The sequence below is a fragment of the Peromyscus maniculatus genome, chromosome 19, assembly GCF_049852395.1.
Source record: "Peromyscus maniculatus bairdii isolate BWxNUB_F1_BW_parent chromosome 19, HU_Pman_BW_mat_3.1, whole genome shotgun sequence".
NCBI classification, from domain to species: domain Eukaryota; kingdom Metazoa; phylum Chordata; class Mammalia; order Rodentia; family Cricetidae; genus Peromyscus; species Peromyscus maniculatus.
The window spans coordinates 43489353-43503868 of NC_134870.1; positions in this window are offsets into that span (position 1 = coordinate 43489353).

Genomic DNA, 14516 nt, shown 5'->3' on the forward strand with positions numbered 1-14516 from the left:
TTATTTGTTTTCAAACACAATTTTTGTACTTGTTGGCTATACAAAATGTTTGTACAATGTATTTTCATCATAATCTTTCCCCTTCCTCGAAGCCCTCCCCATCTCCCTACCTATCAACTTCATGTTCTTTCTCTCTCTCAAAAAATATCAAAACAAACTAACAATTAACCAAACAAACAACACCCAAACTAAATAAAAGACACCCAACATACATGGAGTTCATTTTATGGAGGCCAGTTTCTCCTGGGCCTGAGGCCTGCTCTGGAGTGTGGTTGATATACCCCGTGACACTCCATTGAAGAAAACTGATTTTCCCTTTCCCAGTAAACATCAGTTTCAAATATCTTCTTGGTTAAGGCGGAGCTTTGTGTCCACCTCCCCTTCCCAGTGCTGGGATTCCATCTCGTTTGAACCTGAGTAGGTCTTGTGCATGCTGTCAGCAGTCTCTGTGCATTCCAGTGTGCGTCAGCCCTGTTGTGTCCGGAAGATGCTGTTTCCTGGGAGTCGTTCATTATCTATGGCTCTTAAATTTTTTCAGCCTTCTCTTCTGAACAGATTCTTGAGATCTGAAGGGAGGTATATGATGGGCTGAGTGATCCAAAGTCTCTCACTCTTTGGACATTGTTCAGTAGTGAGTCTCTGTTTTACTGCAAGAAACAGCTCCTCGGATGAGGGCTGAGTGATGCTTTGATCTATGGGTACAGCAATATGTCATTAGGCATCATCTTGTTGCTATGTTCCTCTAGGAGACTAGTAATAGTAGCTTTTCCTCTATGCCTATGGCCCATCTTGTCTCAAGTTCTTGATTCTTATTTTTTATCTATATCCTTTACATTTTTTCTAGATTAATTATTCAACAGTTTTCTGAAGTGAGATATTCATTCTTTTCTTTGTAGACCCTTTTAGCTATGTATCATAAGTTGTGATTCATTGTGATTTCTAAGCTAGTACTCTATACTTATATACTTATATACTAAGCTAGTATTTCATACTCTTTTTATAATTGTTTTTTTACATGTCTTTCTGTGTTCCTTTGCTTTTACATCATAATTGCTTTTGGAGATGAGTCTTTAAGTTTTAAGATATGCGTTATCTTAAAATCCAAATTCAGGTGTTCAGTAAGTCTGAACACCTACCCATCAATACATTTGCCTCAGAAATCTCTTACCACATTTTCTCCTATGTGCAATATTTTTAAAATTTTTATCTGCAAATTAGACTATCATTATTGCTTTATGCAGTTGATACTACTATAGACTCACATAACTGCTAAATTTCCATCAATTATTCTTTGTATCCAACTGTTATTCTATAGTTTCCCTATTGCTCAGGCTTTAAACATAACGAGAAACTGTTAGTGTTAAGTCCTTTTATTTTGATCTCTCAGAACATAGCCAATATTTTAATATTGCATACAATATTCTTATTCATCACTATGAAAATGCCTTTCCCCTGATTTCCTTTCTTTCCATAGAGAAATATTCCATCAGTTGCATTGTAATTCTTTCTACTAGGAACCTTTGTATCTCCAGGAGATTTTCTCATAATATTAAGTAATTTTGCCACTTAACAGAGACTATGTTTATAATTGTGACTTTACATGCTACACTAATACTCAGTCGCTTAGAACAAAGATCATCAGACTTTCTTTGAGAGATGAGACTGTAAGTGTTCTAGCCATTCCAAAAGAGAGGGTGCTGTAGGATAATGCTTTTGTATATTGATTTAATAAAACACTGATTGACCAGTAGCCAGGCAGGAAGTATGGTGGGGTGAGCAGACAAGGAGAATTCTGGGAAGAGGAAGGGCAGAGTCAGGAGTCACCAGCCAGACACAGAGGAAGCAAGATGTCAAGGCAGAACTGAGAAAATTTACCAAGCCTCGTGGCTAAACATAGATAAGGATTATAGATTAATTTAAGTGTAAGAGATAATCAGTAATAAGCCTGAGCTAATGGCCAAGCAGTTATAATTAATATAAGCTTCTGAGTGATTATTTTATAAGTGGCTGCAGGTCTGTGGGGGCCAGACGGGACCCGAGAAACTTTCCTGCTACAAAAAGGTCTCTGGGAGTTGCTTAATGCTGCATTACAGCACAAAATGGATAGAGACAATACATAGAGGTGTGAGTGTGATGAGTTTCCATCACCTTCACAGAAGCAAGAGAAGGCCTGACTTTGTCTTTAGCTTGTGTCTATCAAGGTCTTCTCTAGACAGTATCTCCTTAGTGCCTTTGCTAAATAATGATGAAATTAATATAGTTTTTCTTCCTCTTCAATCCCTTTCTTCCATAATAATTTGTCAATACTATTCTCCTAGAGTTTTTGTCTTGATATTGATTAATCTAAGTATCAGTATACTGGTATTGTAGTTAAGTTTACTATTACTATGACTAAAAACAAGTTGGGGAGGAAATGGTTTATTCAGCTTACACTTCCACATCGATGTCCATCATTGAAGAAAGGCAGGCCAGGAACTCAAACAGGGCAGTAACCTGGAGGCTGATGCTGATGCAGAGTCCACCGAGGAGTGCTGCTTATTGGCTTGCTCATCATGACTTGCTCAGCCTGCTTTCTTATAAAACTCAGGACCACCAGCTGATGATTGGCACCATCCACAGTGGGCTGGGCCAAAAAGCTCTTACAACAGATCCTATTTTCTCAATTGAAATACCCTCCTTTCAGGTAACTCTAGCTTGTGTTAAGTTAACATAAGAGTAGCCAACATAATCAGTATACTTATGTGCCTTGAATTATGCATTTGACTCCAGCCATGAGCTATAAAGAAATAGCAAAATCAACTTTTCCTACCTTTCATGTGACATTTCAGCTCTATGCAGGCTCAAAGACTTTATATTCTGTTCTGTCATCTGAGTCTTTGGTATGCTTACTGAAGAAAGCATACCCTGTAAGTGATGAAGCTAAGATGTGACTTTGGCTAGCCTGTGTTACTAATAACCATATTTTGCTATTGTTGTCTAATTTTTGTCTAAGTAACCATGACAAAATGTATCATATGGCATATAAATAATAAGACATATTCTCACAGCATGGGAAAGCTGGGGACTCCAAAGTCAAGACGCACAGAAGATTCAAAGTCTGGAGGCTGAGGGTATGTGCAATGCCTCCTTGTGAAGTCTTTACATGGTGGGAGAGACACTCTAAAATTTTAGTTCTCTAAAAGTGCACTAATCCCATTGTAGGGGTTCTGCCCCCATAATCTAATCACATCCCCATACCCTCACAACATTGGAAGCTAGGATTGCAGTGTATGAATGGATGAGAGGCACTGGGGCTATACATTTAGACCATAGTAGTTCTGTTTTTCTAAATCCACAGTAATTTTGACAAAATAAATTAACAAAGATTGTGAGAAGAGTCAAATCATTTAGGAATATCCATAATGTTGATGAATATCCACCACAGAAGACTGCTCACACACAGATTTAAGCCAATAGAAAGTCTTTATTAGCCAGCCTGCAACCATATTGTGTGTGTGGTATCCCAGTGTAGCCTGGAAACTTTCTCAAGATGAGCTTTTAGGCCCAAAAAACATATCCTGGTTGACATACTTCAGTTAATAAGAACAGTTAGCCAGAAGCAGAACTACAGAAGCTTCAAGCAAGGTTAGTACACTTAGAGACTTTCCCAGAACTCTGGAATTGGTGGATTCGGTCTTTGGTTTTGTTTTGGCAGATAGTGCTGTCTATATGCTGAGTTTTATGGTCCAAATGGTACTTTCATCATGGAGTCAATTGTGCTAAAGTCTGGAGGTCTACTAAGGTCTGGGGCCCTGTTACAATAAGAAAATGACAAATGCAGTAGATGACATTTTTTACAGACACACTTGCTCAGCATTAACCAGAGGGTACTTTAGAAAAATTGGTTGAAAATCAATTTTTGACCAAATCAAATCTTTTCTGGTCAAAATAAAAATGTGAGATATTAAAGTCAGTTTCCAAACAAAGCATCTAAAACTATAGGAAAGGAATGATTTCCTAAAATAAAAATAAGTATCTTAAAGTGCCATCTATTACTGTACTTAATATTAGAAGTTCAAAATATACCTAGGGTAGCTATCATTACCATTTTCCCTTAACTTCAATGTTCAGAAAGTTCAAGCCAGTACACTTAGAAGAAATACATACGGTAATGATAGAAAGCCAGAAAGGAGGACCTAAAATTAACATGAAGTCTACCACACTCCACTTCTCACTGGTTTAATTTCACTTTGATTTATGTCTTTGTCATCATACAAGCTGCCCTTGTTCCTTTAACCCGCCTCAGGACTGTTGACTGACAGGCTACCCCCCCTTCCTTTCTGCCTCCCTCCCTTCATTTCTCTTTCTACCTCTACCTCTTCGTGTTTCTTTCCTCTTTCCTTCTCCTTTATGCTCTCCTCTTTTTCTCTCTTCCCTTCTCTCTGTCTCTACTTCTCTATTCCCTTCCTCCAAGATCTAGTTCTATTTGTCCTTTTGAAGGTAGTAAAGGGAAAAGAGAAAAGCCCAAAGTGTGATTACAGTAACTTGTTTGGCCACTTAAGGAATAAGGATTTTCAAAGATCTTCTTTTATTCATAGTCCTTTTTAGAAATTTATGTTGATTTTCAATTATGTGTACTATACATCACATGTACTTTATGTACTACATGACTATATGTCACATATGTGTGGGTGCCCATGGACCCAGAAGAGGGATCAGATCCCCTAGAGCTGAAGTCACTGGCAGTTGTGAGCCTCCTGATTATGGGTGCTGGGAATAGAACTCTGATCCTCTGGAAGTACACGAATGTGCTGAAATATCTCTCCAGCCTCTGAATCCATGTTCTTGAATAATTATCATTTGAGGGTGGAAAAATGATGAGTTAAGTATGAACAAGAGAGAAAAATGATGTAAAACACCCAGAAAACAAAAGCAAGTACTAGGACCTGGCCCTGACACCACTGCAAATGGAATTCCACATACAGCACGATGAATTCTGAAGAAATTCATTTGTTTGCTCTTTAATTTTAACCTCTATTCACCTCTGTGGGTCTCCAGGGCAGACTCAATGCCCAGCACAGAATGGGCTCCCATCCTTATGGGAGTGCTTTTGGTTTTGTTTTGGTGGGTTGTTTTTTTTTTTAAGATTTATTTATTATGTATACAAAGTTCTGCCTGCGTGTACACCTGCAGGCCAGAAGAGGGCACCAGATGTCATTATGGATGGTTGTGAGCCACCACGTGGTTGCTGGGAATTGAACTCAGGACCTCAGAAAGAACAGCCAGTGCTCTTATCTGGTCTTATTGATCTTTTTTGTAGTTTGTCTGTTTTGATTTTTCCATTTTTTTGTGGGGTTTTGTTGTTGTTCTGTTATTGTTGTTTTTCTTATTTCTTTTTTCTTTTTCTTTCTTTCTTTTTTAAGAGGAGAGAGAGAGAGAGAGAGAGAGAGAGAGCGAGCGAGAGCGAGCGAGAGCGAGCGCATAAAGTTGGGTGGGAGGATCTGGGAAGAGTTGGGAGAAAGGTAAGAGTAGGGTCAAAATATATTGCATGAAAATAATTAGTAAAATATTTTTTAGTTCTATGTGGGGATGCATATATATATGTGCGTGTGTATATATATATATATATATATATATATATATATATATGTATATATATGTATATTACATATATACCAAAATAAGATTAAGATGTTCATTTATTTTAAAAACTAGAGAGATAAGGTATTAGGCAGGAAATCAGCTGTAAGTCTAAGAAAAGTCATGTACATGGGGATGTGTACAAAAGAAACAAGCTCTTAGAGACGGTGTGGGGGTGGGTGCTCCTCTAAGAGGCAGGTGCTTTACTCCTGGGGAGGTAGCAGGTCCAGGGGAAGTAAGCACTTGTCTACTTTGGCTGATGGAGAGCATGAGTGAAAGCCCAGTGAAGTGGGCGGGTGTGGCTAGATGAAAGAAGACATTGGACAGTATTCAAAATGCTTGAAAATTGGTTCACAGGAAACAGACACCAAATTTAAAATAAAAGATTTGAGGAAGAAGAATGCTATGTAAAACATGTAAGACAACCATCTTGCCAAACATCTTCAGCCTTCCTGCCTTTCCAGTAACCAACCTTAAAATGTTCTAGGTCAAAATCTTCCCATGATATTTCAAATCAACAGATCATTTGTGGAAGGTTAAAATTACAGTTGACTGTCGTGGGGGAAAAATACACATACTCAGGAGAAAAACAGCTCCAAAAACAATGTTTTTCTTTTCTTAGGAAGGAACACAGCACCTTGAAGGTCTTTCATGAGCTTCCAAAATGCTCTCAAATTACTCAAAGGGAAAAGTAGTTTATTATCAGGTTTACATTTCAAATATTATTTCATTTAATGAATTATGCTAATCAAAGGAATAAATAGTTCTGTTCACATTAAAAAAGCAAATATGCCATTATGAAACACTTTTAGCCCTTTAAAACAGCACTAATTATGATAATAAATATAACAGTGGTCATTAATAACTAGCCAAATGAGTAGGTGAAAACCTGATATGGAATTTTATAACGGAAGGATCAGACTTCTTTCATGGACCCACTAGTCCTCCCATCACAGAAAGAGCCAGATATAGCAGGCATCTTTAGATGATACAGTTCTGAAGAGGAGGGTGTCCCTAACCAAGTAGTCCAAACATCAGAGAAATCATCATATACATCGGATGTCTTTGTATGATACAGTTCTGAAGAGAAGGGGGTCCCTAACCAAGTCTTCCTACTCTTAGCTCAAATCTTTACTATGTTGAAGCCTCTAGATCTCTCTTTGAAAGCAACTATAAAGAAGTGATGGTTGCATTCAAGAGCACCACAGGATGAGATTATCAAAATATATAACAGAGAGTTCTATAAGACAACATTATCCATCTCCCCAGGTACTATTAGCAAGAAAATATAAGAAATGGAGAATATATGTAATTATGTAACATACAATTTTGATGTGTGGGCATAGTTTAATTTCAATTCAAACAAAATGTCTTTACATGTTAAAGTAATAGTTTTAAAGGGCAAGGAAAGAAATTGTGTGTGTGTGTGTGTGTGTGTGTGTGTGTGTGTGTGTGTGTGTGTACTAGGTATTTGATAGTATTAGGTAAGTGTTAAATTTTTTTTAGGTGAAATGATAATGTGGTGTTTTTAAAGCTTCTTAACCATGGAAAACCATGCACTAAAGAATTGGATAAAATTATAGAATTATTTTAAAATAATAGAATGAGTAAGAGATTTGAGAAGTAAGGAATAGTAGGAACTCTGTGATCTGATGAACATCTGCTAATATTGACTTGAGTGCTGATGGAGACATTACACTGTTCCTTCTTGTTTCTTTTATATTTGAAATACTCAGATAGAAAGTAATGCAAGCTATTGCTGAGGTTAATCTACAACATGGAAGAAAGTTTTAACTAGGGTTTATGAACATAGCAAAGTATTTTGGATCTTGTATCTAGTTAACCCATTGGATGTATATTAACTTATATATTTATCTTGTGCTATTTTCGGAACCTGAGCAGTGACTTAGCCTCTTGGAACCTTTCAGTAATCAGAAATTTCCTGATTAATTTCCTCGGCATAGTTGTAAGAAGACAGTAATACAGTGATACAGTAATACAGTAATACAGTCTACCTGTATAGACTGTGATAAAGACACTTAGATATTTAATATTTACTGTACATCTGATCTGTCATGAATGTAACACACTCCCCTTTAGCTAGCTATTCAAAATGTTAGGCTTTGCTCTCTTATGTGAGACTTTATTTGACAAAAGCAGGCTTCTTATACTAGAAGGGCACATGACTTCGTTTTTTTAGAATTACCCCAGAATAGTGGTGTGTAATTCAGCGAAGAGACTATGAGGCACTTAGGCAGAATGGCTATTCCAGTGAAGGAGGAGTTATTTGTTGACCATAACCATCTAAAATGATTTCAGTAGAGCCAAGATGAAAGTATTGATTTTGAATGAAGATCCAGAATATTCTCGTGGGACAAATCTAAGTCTTGGATTTTTTTTAAGCAAGTTCAAAAGACAGGAGTGCTTGAGGTCAAAACACTCCCACTGGACAGTAGCTTCCAGGACATTGAGAAAGAAAGGCCCATGGGATTTCCTGTGGCTACATTGTGCAACTCCGTATGTGAGGAGAGAGAAAAGGAGAATGTGTACTTTTTCCATGCCTCCCTTAGAAGTATTCCTCTGAGGAAACTGTGAGGGAGTTGGACAGAATAAGAGCATAAGAGTCTAGCTGCCGGCAAGCCTTCTCAAAATCCAAAGAATAACAGTAACTCCCTGTGGACTAAAAGGCATCTCTGGCCAGCTTGGGCCTTTGATATACCTTAGTTAGTTTGCCATCCTTGGGAGAGCAAGCTGCCTAAATTGGTTAAGAAACCACACCATATCCTTGTGGCTACCTCACACCCAACTGTGGACTGCAAGGCATGTTTAATGCAGATACTAATTCTGGTGAACTCAGTTTCAGAAACATTCAGGGTACATGGGTAAACCTTGTGTAATGCCTGCCTCACCTCAGAAACAAATAAGATTCCCCGCACTTAAAATTTAAAGGGATGTTAAGAATACTACAGAGAGCAATGGGTGGATGGGTGGGGGGCAGATATGACTGACTACCTGCTTCTCCCACTCAAGTTTATTGTTGCCCTGCAAGTTTCATCAAAACACAGCTATCTTTCTTTGATGGTCTCAAAATATCCCTTTCCTTCCTTATGGTACAATTGGACTATAGCCCCTCCACATAGTCTATGACTAGGTTGAACACATTATTAGTAGAAGTAAGACATAGATTAATGTCTCCCTTCAGATAAACCATAGGAAAGAGATGATAGAGGGGGTCAGTGAGGACAGTGAGCTATCAGAAGGGCGAAAAGCTTAAAGGAATCTCTTCCTCCTCCATCTTCTTTCTCTTCTCTCTGATGGAGTGTCATTTTGGGAACCCCAGTGTGAGCAGTTGCATGAGAAGGAACTGAAGGACTTCTCGAATGTGTAAGGTGGACATCCTTCCTGAGATGCTCTAGTAAGCTTCCGGGGCACTCGAAAGATGAGGTGGGAATAATGACACTCTTTAGCCCTGCCAGTAGGAGAACTTAATGGAGAAGAGGAAAGGATGGCCGATGGAAGACACGGTATCTGAGACCTGAGAACATGGGTTTTCTCTTAACAAAATCCCATCTGATGGAGCAGATTAGAGGAAAAATTTTTGAGCTCATTTATAAACTGTGAGTTTTATTGATCTTTTTGCTAAACATAGCCAAAGTGGCTTGCTGGCATCCAGGAATCTTCTTGTTTACCCCCTTCTGGGTGACCATTGTACTCTCCCCCACTTTCTCTTACAGCAGTGTGATTCAGGGGGAAACCATCACTCTGCTGCCGCACCCCACATCCTTTGTTTCCGTGGTTACAGAAGCTCGATCACTTGACTCAGTGTGGGCCAGTCACAGAATCCACACACATTATGTCAGCAGTTTCCATGAGACAGACCAAATCTACTAAATGCACTCCCTGGACTGTTTGAGATGAAACCACGGATGACTGGCATTTTCTTTCTGGTTACCAAGCTGGGTGGTGATGACCAAGACCTTCAGGCACCAAGGTTATGTGGCCCTATTTATTTTCTTTTTTAAAAACTGTTTTATATATACGTGTGTGTGTGTGTGTGTGTGTGTGTGTGTGTGTGTGTGTGTGTGTGTGCATAATATACAAATACAATTTGTTTATTCCGTTTAGTGTTACTTGTGTGTATATGATTTCATGGCTGACTAATTGGTACTGGATAACCAATTAGGGGATTCGCCCCTGAGGAAGACTATTCCTCCCATTCTTAGCATTCATTGGTTGCCTATAGTTTTGACTAGTGTTGGAACCTCATGAGATTTCCCCCCCCCCTTTCCATGCTATCATGTCTATTGGTGTTATATCTGTCCATGTTTAGGCAGTCATATTGTTGAGGTATCCTGAATGAAGCTTCCAGCTAGAGCTGGATACCACATTATCATTTATTCTCTCCATTTTGGTCAGTTGTGGTTTTCTATAACAGTCTCCATCTGTTGCAAAGAGGAATTTCTTCAATAAGAGATGAGAACTACCCTCATCGCTGAGTATGAGGATAAGTATTTAGAATGCAGTTAGGAATTATGCTCGTTTAGTAAAGTGACCATTGTAGATTCACCTCTGATCCATGACCTCACTTGTCTTGGGTAGTTGTCTGTTTCTAGTATCAGGCATAATTTCCCTCCTATTGAGTTTGCCTTAATTCCCATTAGATAGCTGTTGGGTACCACCAAGGTAGGAGTGCCATGATTGTACCTTTAGAGATATCTTGCCATGTTGTCATTGTTGTAGATCGTAGGCTCACAGCTGGGTAGGACTATGGTTTGTTTCTCTCCATGGGAAACTTAGCGCCTTCCGGTATTAAAATCAGGGTTCCTTGAACATAAACACTGTGACCAACACTCTTTTCAAGTGACTAAGGAGCAAATAGCATATACAGTGTGTGTGCTAGAGGAATGCATGATTTGTGTCTTGGGCAGGAAGAAGCAGGAATGCATGACATTTCACCATGCTACTTAGAATGGTGTATGATTTAAAACATATGACTTGTTTCTCTATGGAATTTCCCATCTAATATTTTTGGACCATGAATGACCACAAGTAACTGAAGCCACAGAAAGTAGAACTATGGATATAAATACGCACACCCTTCTTTCCCAATCATTCACTCCAACCTTCCTTTTTCCCTGTCTCCTGTAATGACTACTAAATTTTACTTGAAATTCAATTAAAATTGCACACGGGTACAATGTAAAATGGTGGATGTACAAAATGAAAGAACCGTGGAGAAAACGATTGGTTCCCTATGTGTGCTATATACAGTTAAGATTTGAAGAGGAAAAAAATTAATAGGGGGTACCAAAGTAGTCAAGTCATCTGATAAAGAGGTATAATTCATATTTCTTAAGAAGAAAGCTAGTTTAAACAATGTAGTCCTTCCCATTGAAGGGGTTCTACTTATCTATACAATTTAAGGATACAAAACAATTTGCAAATTGGTAAGCTTCAGAAACCCATACCCATAGCTCAGATGCTGATACCACTATAAAATTTGTTTACAGTTGATTTTGTATGTGCAGTTACAATTATGTAACATGAATACTTATAACCATCTTCTAAACAAACATAGTTTGGTGGGGTAGGTGCTATAAAATACAAAATATAAAAAAAAGTCAGATTAGAAAGATGGTAGGATTGAAATGGTGCCTTTTCTGCAGAACTTAGCAGAATTTCCCACATAGTGGGAATACATACTAAAACCTCCACTGGAAAGATAGCAATTGCCAGACTTGGTTTGTTAAGAGATTCTTTTCAGTTTGGTATCTTGTGAAACTGGAATTTCCACACTTGCATGCTCTGCATTCCCTCACTCAACCATATTGAGATGGAAAATATTTGGAAAATAAATGAGTCTGTACTGAATTTGGACAACTTAATTTTCTTGTCATGGTTCCCTACCTAGTACATGGTAACTACTATTTACACAGCATCCACTCTATATTATGTGTTAGTGGAATGCCTGGGAGGACCATGTGCTTTGTTCATGACCACTACAATAGAGCAAGTACTACAATACGGTGAGTCACCTGTCTTGGTTTCTCAATGCAGGTAAAAACTATCTTGTATAAGCTACTGCTGTGGGATGTTCTGTAGGTCCTGTGGGAGCCCATTCTCAGGTTCTTTGTGGCGTTACCCAGCAGGTCCGTATAGAGGATGATTAGGACCATGGGCCTGAGTGCAGGTGTTTGAGATGGTCTGCACTTGGCTGTGCTGGGGGATGGTCTGTATGCTCTGATTGGTTAATAAATAAAACCTGATCGGCCGTGGCTAGGCAGGAAAGATAGGTGGGACTAACAGAGAGGAGATATAAAAGGACAGAAAGGCAGAAGGAGACGCTGCAGCCGCCGCAATGACCAGAGAGGCTGCAGCCGCCGCAATGACCAGAGAGGCTGCAGCCGCCGCCATGACCAGCAGCATGTGAAGACGCCAGTAAGCCACCAGCCACATGGCAAGGTATAGATGTATGGAAATGGATCAATTTAAGATAAAAGCACAGTTAGCAAGATAAGGACAGTTAGCAGGAAGCCTGCCACGGCCATGCAGTTTGCAAGCAATATAAGTGTCTGTGTTTATTTGGTTGGGTCTGAGCGGCTGTGGGACTGGCGGGTGACAGAGATTTGTCCTGACTGTGGGCAAGGCGGAAAACTCTAGCTACAAGCTACAGCCTATGAAATATGCATTATGTCTAAAGTACACATAACTTTAAAATACTTTATTGCAAAGGAAGATTCTAACAGTTGTTTTAACCTTTAATGAGTTGGAAATACTTTTTCTAATGGAAGGTCCATGTTAATAGCTGCTAACTGACCATGGTGGAGAGTGCTGAAGATGAAACCAATTGCAGAGATTTCTTAAACTAAGACAGCAATGACACTTTGCATATTGCTTGACTCAGGTTAGTGAGTGATGTCTCCGTAATGGGTAATGCTATTTCACCACATCTTACCCACTATAGGACCATCCATAAAATTGGAACTGTATCTGCTGCACTTATCAACTGAATTTATCCTCTTGTGGCCATTTCAGCAATGTTCACAGCATCTTCATTAGCAGTAAATATCACCCTAAGAATGAGCCTACCATCCTTGATCATCCATCCTCCTCATCTGTTATTGTCTCATAATCGAATTACTGCAATGTATTCACATCTACAGGCTCCTCTTCTGATTCTGGTTCTCGCTGTTTCTACATCTGCAATTGTTCTTTCACGGAAGCCTGGAGCTCCTGGGAATCACCCATGAAGATTGCAATAAACTTCTTCCAAAACCCTGCTGAGGTTATTTTGACCTCCCATATCCTTAGGTTAGGGTTACTTTGACATCCTCCTCACAAATGTCCTTAATGGTATCCAGGATAGTGAAACTTTCAGAAGATCTTTATTTTGTACAGGGCCATCGGATGACTCCATGTCTATAGCAGTGACAGCTTTAGAAATGTTGCTTAAATAATGAGACTTAAAAGTTAAAATTCCTCCTTGATCTGTGAACTGCAGAATGGGTGATGTGCTCACAGGCACAAAAATCTCAATATACCTCACTGATTATTATTATCACAGCTCGTGAGGGACCAGGTGTGTTGCCAGTGGGGAGTGACATTTTTGTTTGAATTTTAATTTCCCAGGATTAGCTCTACAAGGTATTTAAGGTATTCAGTAAGTCATATTTCAAACATATGTGCTGTCACCTAGTAGGATTTTCAGAATGGTCAATGCACACAGATAAATGTTGCAATCACAAGTCAGCAGCTGCATTACAACCGTAACAAGAGTATCATCTGTTCTTTGAAGTTTCTAAGCCAAGAATTTAGTTCCCCACCCCCACCCCCGCCTCTTAAAGTCCTAGATGGCGTGTGTGTGTGTGTGTGTGTGTGTGTGTGTGTGTGTGTGTGTGTGTGTGTGTGTGTGTGTAAAATCTGTTGCTATTCTAGCCACTTCCATCAGTTAGCTTGTGTGGTCTACTCAAGTTATTGCAGCTTATAGATGATTATGTTCTGCTCCATCTTGTGCTTAGTGATTAGAGACATTGTCTACTCTTAAACCTCATAAGCTAACCTTTAGTAGCTACAAACTTTCCTTCTGTGGTTTTTTCAACTCTCTGGAGACTTGGAAATGGCCTGAAGTTCCCTGTCTGGGAACTAGCTTTTATGGAACCAGAAGGCACCATGCAAGCTTCCGAGGAAGAGAAGTGCTACCCAGCTATGATGACTATAAACCTCAAGAACCAGCGTGACACAGTAACCCTAGGGTGCAACAGTGCCATGCATGTCTTGGCAGTGGCCATCAGCTCCCTAACTGAATGTAAGTCCCACTCAACAAGAAGGAGACCATTCCTGACATTGGACCCAGCTAAAAAAGTCATGGATGTTAGAGAACAACAACTATCATTTTACCAAACCATCACAGTTCTTAACTACATTCTGAATGTTTATCCTTACACCTACAGCTATGTGTAGTTCATATCCCTCGCCAAAGAAACTTCTCTTTGCATTCAATAAAGACGATTACCAAAAACCACAACTGACCAAAATGTGGAGAACAAGAGATCTTGTGGTGTTCAGTCACAATTGATACAACACAACTCCTGTATCTAAGTCTCAGGGGTCATCGTGGAAGAGAGAAGGTTGTAAGAGCCAGAGGATCAGGGAGTTTTCTGTGAGATTGTGTTTCCTAGAAACGTCAGAGATGCTACACCCATGAAGTTTCATCAATATGGCTATCTAAACGAGACCTGAAAATAATGATGCCAATGGACATGCTAACATGGAAAGGTGAAAGCATGTGGGGTCTAAATCCTAGAGAAAGAACTATGCACTGCTGGGGACTGCTGAGAGTTGGAGAAATCATCTTCCACTGGGAAAAGCCACCCAACTGGTTATCCAATGCCAGGTGG